This window comes from Belonocnema kinseyi, chromosome 4 (assembly GCF_010883055.1).
Source record: "Belonocnema kinseyi isolate 2016_QV_RU_SX_M_011 chromosome 4, B_treatae_v1, whole genome shotgun sequence".
Lineage (NCBI taxonomy): Eukaryota > Metazoa > Arthropoda > Insecta > Hymenoptera > Cynipidae > Belonocnema > Belonocnema kinseyi.
This window is the reverse complement of record NC_046660.1, coordinates 14,749,080-14,760,947: the sequence shown is the minus strand read 5'-3', so window position 1 is coordinate 14,760,947 and position 11,868 is coordinate 14,749,080. Positions and strand designations below refer to the sequence as shown.

The following is an 11,868-nucleotide window of genomic DNA, read 5'->3' as shown; positions in this document are numbered from 1 at the left end:
AAATCTCTATCCCATCCACACACTACTCCTTTCCCCTGCCGAGTGAGTCACGCCTACCCCGAAAGGGAAATGGCTTAATGGTGTAATAATAATAAAAAAGTTATATAAAAATGAACATTTTAGGCGTTTACAAGCGAAAATAAATAGTTTCTTCTAGTATGGTTTTTTAAAGTATATTAACAATAATGTTTTTATGAAACACTTTGCTATTATTTTATATATTATTAATTATTGTTGTTTATGAAATAAACAAATATTGATAGTTTGCAACACTTTTCTTAGAAAATATCATTGGCAATATATGTTTAGCAAGATTAGAAAAAAAAAACGATTTCTTTTTTTCCAAAAAGCCCAAAATGAGCATTTGCTTATATAATTTGTTTATCGAATAAACAAATATTAATGAGTGGAAACAATTTCTTCAGAAAACATCATGGGCCATATAATTGCAACAAGGTCGAAAGAAAAAACGATTTCTTTTCGCTTAAAAACACCCAAAATATGAATTTGTTTATATAATTCGTTTATAAAATAAACAAATATTAATGAGTGGCAAAAAATTTTTCGGAAAAAGTTATAAGCAAAATAATTTTAGCAATGGCAGAAGAAAAAATGATTTCTTTTCCCTGAAAAACACCCAAAATGAACATTTGTTTACAAAATTTGTTTATAAAATAAACGAATGTTGACGAGTGGAAAAAATTTCTTCATAAAACATCATTGGCAATATAATTGCAACAAGGTCGGCAGAAAAAACTATTTATTTTCGCTTCAAAACGTCCAAAATGTGTATTTGCTTATATAATTTGTTTATGCAATAAAAAAATATAGATGAGTGCAAAAATGTGTTCATAAAATATCATTAGCAATATAATTGTCACAATGTCGGAAAAAAACGGTTTCTTTACGCCTAAAAACAGCCAAAATGTGTATTTGTTTATACAATTTGTTTATTAAATGAAAAAATATTAAAAGTTCGCGAAATTGTTTTCAAAAAATATCATTGGAAATATAATTTTAGCAAGATCAGAAGAAAAAACGATTTCTTTTCGTTTAAAACAGCGCAAAATGTAAATTTGTTTATAAAATTTGTTTATAAAATGAACAAATGTTGATTCGTGCATAAATGTGTTCATAAAATATCATTAGCAATATGATTGCAACAATGTCGGAAGAAAAAACGGTTTCTTTACGCCTAAAAACGGCCAAAATATGTATTTGTTTATATCATTTGCTTATAAAATAAACAAATAACATTCAATCTTAAATTTTATCATCCACGTATTATCCTAACGATGAAAGCGAGCGATTTCAGATTAGAAATATACTTTTAAGACGAATACCCCCTGATGTCGAGTATTTTTTTACAATTGGTTTATAACAATTAGCTATGCAAATTTACAATTTTTTAAAAATCTTTCTTACATCCCTGTGCATTAAATTTAAGGGACAAAAAGAGTAAGAAAATTTTTTCTAGAAGATAAAAAATTAAATTAAAAAAATCGACATTTTTTTAGCTGCTTGCTTTAAAATAAAAATTAAATAAACAAAAAAAACAACTCTGACTATTTTCTGAAAAACTGAGTCTTGAATTAAAAAAAAAAAATTAAATTGGGTGTTGCGTTCTGAATGTCATTTTAAACCTCGTTTTTCGTGCGATGTAAGCGTACAATAAATAGGAATTCAATCTTAGTTAAAAAAATCATTAATAAATTATTAATTGTGATGAGGGATAATTTTTTTAAAAATTCCCAGTAACTTACTTCTAAGATACAGAACGCCAATGATAAGCACAAAATCGAACTATTCATGATGGAATAGACAGGTCGTGAAATACGTATTTTCTGTAGTAAAGGATTTTATCTCAATTTGAAAATTCGTCTTTTTATATAAAATATTTATCAAGTCGAATGCTGTTTTAGTTGACGCAAGAGGAATTTATGGGAGAAGCTTCAGGTAAAAATTACAAAATTATCATGATTTTAATCCTCAGTCAATAAAAATCAATTTTTCTAGAATCATTGTTTAAATTGTAGATTAGGGTACTTTCCTCTACGAAATTCTATTCCGTCGCAGGCAGAAAAATCCTTTAAGAAGAATTTAATGCCTTCATATTCTAATATCAATGTTTAATAAAAACTAATTCAATAAAAATATTAGGCATAATTAAAAAAAAAAATTATTTGAAGAAATTCTGCGTGGCTTTTCATTGTATTTTTTAGTTTTGAAGATAAAATAAAGTAAACTTGTTAAAAAAAATTTGTGTACATCTAAAAAATAATCAAAATGATCAAATCAATCTGAAAAAAATGATGAATTTTTTTAATTCATTATAATTTTCTGCAATCTCAAGAATATTTCAAGTTCAAAATTGAAACAATTCCTTGCCTCTTTTTGAGAAAGTCCTTTTTTGTGTAACGAATGGGACACCCTCACTTTTAAGCAAATATTATTTTAAAAAAATAAAATTATTATTTTTTAAAGATTAAAGGAAATTCTATTTTCAAGCAAACATTTTAATTTTTCACTAACAGAAATTATTTCTAATTTAGTCTCTTAGCAAAAACAGAAAATGAAATTTTTACCAAAAAAATATGAACTCCCAAACAAAAACTTGAATTTTTAACAAAAAATCTGATTTTTCTACGCAAAAAAAAATTCTTAACAAAACACACATATTTTCAACTGAAAAAGATCAATTTTCTACAAATTTAAAAAAATATAAAAACAATAAATGAAATTTCTACCAAAAAAGACTTAAATATTTAACAAAATAATTGAATTTTTTATGAAAAAATAAAAGTTTACAATAAAATAATTAAATTTATAACAAAACAATTTATTTTTAGCAAAATATATCTCTTTAAGAATAAAAAAGTGTAATTGATACAAAAAAAATTGAATTTTTAACAAAAGTCTTGAATTTTAAACCAAATTGTTAAATCCTTAACCAAAACAGATTATTGTTCAAAAAAGCAATGTTTATTATCAACAACAATAGAAATTCTATAAAAGAGATGCATTTTATACCCGCGATGCAAATTTTCCACAAAAGCTTTGAATTAAAAAAAAAGGTTTTTTCAGGAAAGAATTTAATTTTCAAGCCGAAAATATAAATGTTCAACAAACTGTTAAATTTAAACCAAAAGGCCAAATTGATGGATGTTAAACAAAATAATTGATTTTTCAAAACAATAATAAACTTTTTAACTAAGGTATATTATATAACGTATCAGAAATATTATGGTATATATTTTAACTAAAAAGAATTAAAAATTAAAAAAGAGGTTAAGATTTTTTTTTGTTTGTTAAAGATTCATCGTTTTAGTTTCAAATTTATCTCCATGATTAAAAATGTAACTTTTTTTTGAAAAGTAGTTTTTTGTTTATGAAAAATTTGCGTTATAGAAAAGGGAACTATTTGGTAAAAATTTCACTTTTCTGTTTGATAATTCAACTATTAATATAAATTCAACTTTTTCGTTAATAATAGCGTTTTTTTAATGTTTGAAATCTAATTTCATAAGATAATAATAATCATAATAAATATGGTTTTATAACAGAGCTACTACCATCTAAAATCCTATAAAGGATTATTTTTATGGTAATTCATTTTTTTTAAATTGATTTAATCAATTTAAAGAATCACACGTTTTCGTTTTCAAGCTTTGAAAAATTCAAAAATATATAAATGTTTGCGAACTCTAAGCACATTTTTCATTAAAAAAGGGACTATGTTTTCATTAAAAAATAAAAAAATTTCAATAAATTTTTACTAGTTGATTGTTTTCTACATTACGAAATGAAAATTTTAATTGTAATTTCCAACTTAAATTCAGTAAATAAACGAAAATTAAATTAAACCCATTAACTTATTTAATACTATTAAATAATACATTTTTTATTTAAGTTTTTATTATTTTCAAATAATATTAATCCTAAGACTTTTTATCTGCGAATTTTTTTTTATATGGTTAAATTTCAAAAAGATTACTTTTTTGACACTAATTTTTCCATATCATTCTTTTATTTTTGTATGTTCTAAAAAAAACTTTAAACATTAAAAAAAATTAAAATTTTATTTTTGAAATTTTTTGAAAAGTTGTGTTTTTAATGCGATTTGAAAATCGTAACCAGTGCATGAAGTACCCAGAGAATTGTTCTATTTGAATTTAAGAAATTGTTTCTTTAAGTTTGTTTATTTTTACTTCAAAGTAAAAGTACCCTTTTAGAAGGAAACATTTCCTAGATTTTAAATAATGACGCTTTATTCTTTTTAAAAGTAAAGGTATGATTTGTTTAATAGTATTTCTTTAATTAAAAGAAAAATTCGATTCAATTAAAGGACTGGCTGAAATTTAAGAAGTTGATTAGTAGTTACTACACCGTTATGCATAATATTGCGCAATATTCTCAAGTGAGGACTCGCGCACTGCGGCCCTTCCTAAGCAGGGAATTACAAAACCGGACAGGCTTTTATGAGTCCTAAAGTGTATTTTATTATTTAAACGGCGAAAAATGGAACATAGTAATAGTTGTATTAATGTTGTTACAAGTTCATGAAAATTTTGTTGGCATGCTTGAGATTTATCTAGGATTTGAAATAAAGTCTTGGAGTTTACATGTTTAAACAACATACATATAAATTATTTAATGAACGGGAGTAACTAATTAAAAAGTAAAAGTAAATGATAAAAGAAGTCAAAAGAAAATATTATTTTTTTAGGAAATAGATCAATTTTTAAACCAAAGAATTAATTGTTTGCCAAACTAGATTCATTTTCAACAAATTGCGATAATTTTCATCTAGAGGAAACAATTATCAACAAAAATTTTTTTTCCGTCAAAATAAATGATTTCCAAGTAAAAATAGAAGTATTAAATTTAAAGTTAAAGCAATCAATTTTCAATCCACTAGATGATCTTTCTACCAAAGCAGATATAGTTTGAATAAAATAACATTTTTAACAACAAAAAAAAGACAAATTTAAGAACAAAAAATAGTTCCATCTTAATTTAAAAAAATAATTTTAAACTAAAAAGAAGCAGATTTTTAACCAATTAAATTAATTTTAATTACAATGATGAATCATCAAGCAAAAATATGAATTTTTAACTAAATAGTTTAATTTTCTACACAAAAGATTAATTTTCTAAGAAAAATAATTTTGAATAAATTACATAAATTAGCATTTATAAAGAAACAATTTTTAACCAAAATATATTTTTTTCTATAAAAAAAATTATTTTCAACCAAAAATAGAAGTATTAAATTCAAAGTAAAAAAACAATGAATTTCGAACTCAAAATATAAATTTTCTACCGAAAGTTATATAGTTTGTATAAAATAAAATTTGCAGCTAAAAAAGACAAATTTAAAAACCTAAAATAGAATAGCTTAATTTGCAGTGACAAAATAAAAATAAAAATAAAAAAACGAGTTTTTATCATAATCAATTGATTTTCAATTAAAAATATAAATTTTCAAGCAAGAATGAAGAAGTCACATCTTCATTACAAAAAATCAATTTTAAATAGAAAAGAAAATAACTTTCAACCAAAGAAATTAACTCTTAATCAAAATGAAAAATATTTAACTAAAAATATGAATTTTGCAGTGAATAATGCAGTTTTCAACCCAAAATATAAATTTTCTGCAAAAAAAGCAACAAAAAAACAAATTTTCAATCAAACACATCAACATTTTACTAAAAAGATAAATTTCCCTAAAAAAAAAACAAATAGTTGAATTTTCACCTGAAACAGATCGATTTTCAACTAAAAATAGAATAGTTATGTTTTTATATTAAAAAGATTTATTTTTTATGGAAATAGTATAATTATTAACCAAGAAAATTTAATTTCTATCAAAAATATATTTTATATTTTTGAATAAAAAGAGCAATTAGTCACTGAGAACATTAAAAATTCTACCACAAAATTTAAAATTTCAATAAAATACAGAAATTTTAAACGAAATGTTTGAATCTTCAACTCAAGACGATGAATTTTGAACTAAGCATTTACGAGTTCAATTTTCAATTAAACAATTAATTTGCAACCAGAAAACATAATAAAAAAAAAAACAGTCAAAATTTAAAAAAAATCTATCTATAGTTAAAACAATTATATTTCAACAAAATGATTAAAATTGAAAAAAAAACAGTGTTTCAACTATAATAATTTCATTAATTTTAAATTAAAAATATACACCATCAAGCAAAAATAGAGTAGTTCCATTTTCATTTATAAAAAATTAAATTTTCAACTAAAAAGAAAGGAACTTTCAACCCGAGAAATTAGTTTTTAATCAAAATGATTTATTTTCAACCAAAAATTTGAATTTTTTATTGAAAAAAATCAACTTAATATTTTTTTACAACTTAAGAAGTCAAAGCTTAAAAAAAAGTTACATTCTCTACAAAGTAGATAGTTAAAGTAAATTAAACAAATACATCATTATTTAACTAAAAGGATTCATTTTCTACCCAAAATAAAATAGTTAAATTTTCAGTTAAAATAAATTTTCAACCAGAAAAGAAACGAATTTTTAACAAAAATGAGGAAGTTTCAACTAATCAGAGTAAACTTCCACAAAAAAAACATTTTTAACAAATAGTTGAATTTTTACCCGAAACAGATAAATTTTTAACTAAAAGTTTAATAGTTCGATATTCAGTAAAAAATTTTAATTTTTAATGAAATAGTAAAATTTATATACAAGAAGATTAAATTTCTATCAATAAAGGTAAATTAAAAAAAAATGAAACAGTTACGTTTTTAGTTAAACAAATTAATTCTGAAAAGAAAAAGAAAAGGAATTTTCAAGCAAAAATAAATTTTCAACCAGTAAAAAAAACTTTTTTTAACTATACTGATGAATTATCCACCAATTAAATGAATTTTTACATTGTAGTTTCAGGTCTAACTGAATTTTAAATTTTAAACAAAAAAGATCAATTCCCAGCGAAAAACGTGATATTTGATATTTCAAGCAAAAAAATAAATTCCCAAAGAAAAACGGAATATTTGATATTTCCACCCAGAAGGGTTTAAATTTTATTAAAAATAAATAAATAAAATCTTTAAAGGCTTTAAACTATAGTACCACCCAAACAATATATATCAATCAAACCGAAAAAAATCAAAATCTACCTCAGCGTGATTTACCCACAAAATCCCAAAAATAATGTTGATATAGTGCCATAATTATATCATTGGATGCTTTAATTTATTAAAAATAATGATTAATTGAATAGCTAACAATAAAAAGTACTCGATTTAAAACAAAAAAATAATAAATGGCTGGGTCGATAAAAATAATCAATTATTATTGCAATACGTAACAATAAAAAGTACATTATTAAAAACAAAACAAAAATTGTCAGAAGTGGGATTTGAACCCACGCCCTCATAGAGGACCAGAATGCCCAGAACTCTGCAATCAGCTGAGAAGGTTTTTAGCCTTGAGTCTGGCGTCTTAGACCGCTCGGCCATCCTGACAGTTGGAAAGATGTGTGAAACTGTGATTTCTATTTTTTAAAACACATTTTTTCTTTTTCAAGGAATATGAATAAAATTCTTCAAACTTGAAATCTTTCAAAATCTACATTTTGCTTAAAATTATTTTTTAATCTTTTCAAAATTATAAAAGTTCTGAATATCTTTCAAACTGATTCGAATTTCTCCTAAAATGTAAACAAAATTCTGTGAAAAATTCTCAATTTTCTACCTATCTTTGAAAATTATTTGAATGTTGCCTAAAATTTAAACCAAAGTCTGCATTATTAAAAGGTTGCCTTAAAATATTTTGGATTCCTTTTTGATAATTTCATAAATGTTTTACAATATTTCCAAATATTGTCAATTATTCCTCTAAAATTAAATTTTTCAAATAATTAATAGTTTTAAACTATGCAACAAATATGTTAAAATCTTGAAAAATCTATAATTCTTTTAAACTTGTTGAAAAAATGTTGTCACTTTTTAATGATTTTTTAAATCAATCTTGCAAAAATGAAAATTCTTCTTTAAATTCTTTTAGACTCTTTTCCGAAATTTTAGAAAATAATTAGAAATTTGATAATTATTTATAAATTTCTGTTATAATCCATCTTCAAATAAAAAATTATATAGCATTTTCAGAAATCAACATCTATTTTAATTTTTTTTTAATCTACTAAATATGGTTTTATATAATTTAAAGTTTTCCTATAATTATTTAAAGTCTTTATTATTTTTTAGACAATTTCGTTGTTTTAATGTTTTTAAATTTGCTTAATTAGTCTCTTAAAATTAAGTTTTCAAAATAATAAGTCACTTCAAATTATACCAGAAATCTTGTTGAAAAAATCATTTTCAAAATTATAAATTTAGTTAAATTAAAAAAATACATATTTGAGTTTTAACATATTTTTAAATGTTTGAAAGTTTCGGAATATCTCTCGAAATTCTTCGAATTTTCTGTAAAAATTCTTAATCTTCAAATATTGAAAATTTGGCTTTGAAATCTTCTACACTTTCTTCTGAAATTTTCGAAAATTATAAGAAACGTTCGGAAATCGTTTTTAATTTTCTATTTTAAATTGTCTTGAAATGTTGTAAAATCTTCGAAAAGCTTCCGTTTTCAAAAGTTTAAAAATCTACAATTTTTAAATTGAACAAAAATTTGTTTTAAAATTTTATAAATGTTTTAAAAGCTCTTAAATATCTCTTAAATTTGCTCGAGTTCTATTTTCTTCAATTATGTATTCTTGTAAAATAATTTTACTTTAATAGCCTGTAAACTTCTTTCCGCAATTGTAGAAAATTATTAGATGTTTTCAAATCTTCTTGAATTTTCCCAGGAATTTTAACGAAAATTTTGTATTTTCTTGAACCATGTAAAAATCTTTGAAAAGCATCTGTTTTTCAAATTCATCAAAAATGTAGATTTCACCAAATTTCTTTCCAAAATATTTTTAAGAATAAATCTATTTTTGAAGTTTCTCAAATTTGCTGAAACTTCTAAATATCTTTTGGTATATTTGAAAGTTTTTAAACAAATTTTTTAAATCGTGCAAAATGAAAAAATAATCTCTTGAAATCTTTTAATTTTTTTTCAAAATATTATAGAATCTGTACAATTTAATGTTAATCTTTTAAAAGTAAAACCTAATTACTGTCGAATATTAAAACATAGTTTACAATAAATGAATTTTTTATCAGTTTTATTTTTCCTAATTGTTACTTGATTTATATTATATTTTATAATTATAAAAAGTTATATAAATTCTGAAATTGTAAAGGAATTTTTTTCATCTTTTAAAATAACGTTTTTCCTTATAGTTCCTCTAATCAAAATTTAATTATGTATGTTAGAGCCAGTTTAATTCAAGTGATAAAAATACTAAATAATTTGATTTATCGTATCAGTTAAGTCTCTCATTTTAATTCAAACATAGTAGCTTAACTTTCTGTACAAGAAAAAAACATTTTAATGAAGCATTTCAAAAAAATTCCAGATAACATAAGAATACATTAATAATAATATTTTCAATAATAAGTTTAAGTAATTTTTATATTGTGTGACTATAACTTAAAGTAATAAACAATATTTAGTAATTTAGTATTTTTTGTTTTCTTAGAATAAAACTCTCTAAATTTGAAAATTATATTCGCACAATAAAAATCATTTGTTGAACTAATTGCATTTTTTAAGGTTATAAACATATATAAATTGAACAAAATATTATTGAAAATAAAATTCATATAATAATAATTTTCTATTCTATAGAGGTTTTTGAATTCCTAAAAAAATTATTTAAATTCTAAACCTAGTTTATAAAAGTTAATAAAAGTTTCATGCCAGAACACTCCAACTTATATTTCAGGTACTATAATAAATTTCAAAAACCGCTTAAGATGCTCCCTACCACTTTTATCTTTTTAATTGGATTGTAGGTGGGCGACCCCCACTAGAGCCCTACTAGAAAGTCTATTAGGGCCCACACGACTGGGGCTTTACGTTTAATATAAGGCCATGACGAGTTTTCCTAACCTGAGCCTGATCAGAATTGGAAAAAAACTAGCCAGAGCCTTACAAAAAGCCCTTTCAAAATTCTTCCGCGGGTTTTTAGTTCAGTTGCTTGTAAAAATTTACAGTGAATTTACCTCTTTCAATTTTAAATAATTAATTTTTGTACGACTAATTAATAATATATCAACAATGAAGACACATCCATTTAAAATTTTACCTCAAGCAGTGTGACCGAAACGTGGATTCGTTTGTTTTTTGCAATTGATTTTGTTAGTATTTAATTTTGGACGCTGTTAACTTTAAAATATTCAACACATAAGAATTAAAAATTAAAGTCGAAAAGAAAGAACAAAATCTTGTATAATCCAAGGCATAAGATTAAATATAAAGATTTCTTGGCCTCTATAGGGAATTTAAAATAATTTATTTTTCGTAACAGAGATTTTCAGTCAGTATACTTTTTCAGGACAATATTGCCAGCAGACTATTTCCCTAATTTCCTGCTGTAATTAAATCATTATTAAAATTTCTATTTTTTAAAAATAATAAATAAGACCTTTGCCAAGAACTTCTTCGAAAGACTTGATTATAAAAAAAGTAGAATATTTCTGTTTTTTCCTCATTTAAAATAAGATATGAAAAAATTAAAGTGAGTGAAATCGTTTCTTGGAAAATTTTTTGAAAAATTTGTCCTTACTATTTTTAAACTCATTTTGTCTTTCATAACAAATTAAGAATGTATAAGCTTGGGTTCAAGTAACTCTAGGATATATTTTTATTCATAAGAAATTATATTTTTTATACCTTTCTATGAAGAACATTTACTAAATTTTTAAAATGGAACTTTAGTTACTTCTTAAAGGATGGTCAAGGAATAATTTGCACCCAATACCTATTTATTTCGACTACCCTAAACCCCTTTTATTGTGCCCGGAAAATTCTTTAAAAAATGTAAAATGGTATAAAATTTAAATGCCCTGTATAATTGATAGGAACGATTTTTCTAAATTTGAGAACAGAAGATTTATTTACTTTTTACGGTGAAATTTGCTAGATGTTGGCAAAATATGATAAAATCTTATCAAGGTTCCTAATAATTTAACTTCACCTAGATTTTATTTAAAGCAAATACCACATTTTCTTTAAATTTGTTCATTTCCAACTACTATTTGAATTTCTAAGTGATTTTGACGATTATTCAAAAACATGTAAAATCATCCTTTCAAATAATCAAATAAAACATGTTCTTAATTACTGTAAGCATAATGTGGTATATTATTTAAGATAGTAATAAATTTATTATAACGGTATTGCAATAGTTTTTATTATTATCTCTCATCAATTATTATGTAATTTCATGTCAAGCAACACCAGGGAAAAAATTAATTTCAATATTCTTATCAGAAGAAAATGTTTAATCTACTTAAATTCTTTCTTGTACAAATCATAGGGATTAATTCAAATAATATACTTTCTATAAATTATCTATAACACTGGAAAATTTATATGTTTTACAAAGACAGGGAAATAAAATAATACAATCTTCTAAATGAAATTAATGTGGGTGATTTGTATTTTTAATTTCCTTTGGAATGCCTTAAATTCCTAAAATTGAAATTGTAAATATTGCGGATAGATACGAGGGTAGTTCAATAAGTCCTTTGAATGACCAACAGATGGCGCGCGAATCGCTCCAAATCGTCTGTTTTCAGTTAGCACCACTCCCGACTAGATATATGGTGCATTCTCAGTCCACATCTTCTGAGTTTACGTGTTTTTATAACCAATTGAAAAAAAAATTGTTCGTTAAGAAAAATGAAAAAAAAACGAGTTCAGAGCGGTAATCAAAC

The 11,868-nt window shown here is 23.3% G+C and overlaps 1 non-coding gene across 1 annotated transcript; it reads right to left on the bottom strand.

Moving 5' to 3' along the window:
• Window positions 1–7,382: 7,382 nt before the first annotated feature.
• Window positions 7,383–7,503, bottom strand: Trnal-caa. The gene is made up of 2 exons: window positions 7,466–7,503; window positions 7,383–7,427 (listed from the first exon to the last, which is right to left on the bottom strand). It is a non-coding gene; the product is annotated as a tRNA-Leu (tRNA).
• Window positions 7,504–11,868: the final 4,365 nt, after the last annotated feature.